The sequence below is a fragment of the Carlito syrichta genome, unplaced genomic scaffold (assembly GCF_000164805.1).
Source record: "Carlito syrichta isolate Samal-C Ts95f unplaced genomic scaffold, Tarsius_syrichta-2.0.1 Scaffold308656, whole genome shotgun sequence".
NCBI lineage: Eukaryota > Metazoa > Chordata > Mammalia > Primates > Tarsiidae > Carlito > Carlito syrichta.
In genome coordinates this window covers 756-1453 of record NW_007252752.1, presented here as the reverse complement: position 1 = coordinate 1453, position 698 = coordinate 756, and positions in this window count along the sequence as shown.

The following is a 698-nucleotide window of genomic DNA, read 5'->3' as shown; positions in this document are numbered from 1 at the left end:
CCACTGCACTCCAGCCTGGGCAACAGAGTGAGACTCCAACTCAAAAAAAAAAAAAAGTTTAGCCAGGCATGGTGGCTCACACTTGAAATACCAGCACATTGGGAGGCCAAGGTGGGAGGATTGCCTGAGCCCACGGGTTTGAGAACAGCCTGGGCAGCTTGGTGAGACCTCATCTCTACAATAAATCAAAAACTTAGCCAGGTGTGCTGGCGCGTGCCTGTAGTTCCAGTTACTTGGAAGGCTGAGGCAGAAAGATCACCTGAGTCCAGCAGGTCAAGGTTGTGGTGGCCGGGAGCATGTCACTGCTCTCTAGCCTGGGTGACAGAGTGAGACTCCCACTCAAAAACAAAACAAAACAAAACAACAACAAACAAAAAACAGAAAGAGTTTAGGCCAAGCGCATGGCTCACACCTACAATCCAAAACTTTGGAGGAGATTTGCTTGAGACCAGGAGTACACACACACACACACACACACACACACACACAAAACCCTCTTTTGAAGGGCAGGTCTCTTGTAGTACACTCAGAATTTGTTTCTCTGGAAGTTCTGAAAAGGTTGTGTCACAATTTGCAGAAGAAACATCTCAAGTTGCAGCAAAAAGGTGACTGGTTCTTTCACCATGACAGTGCACCTACCCACACCACACTGCATGTTCAGCAGTTTTTGACCAAAAACACCATGACTCCCATGTGCA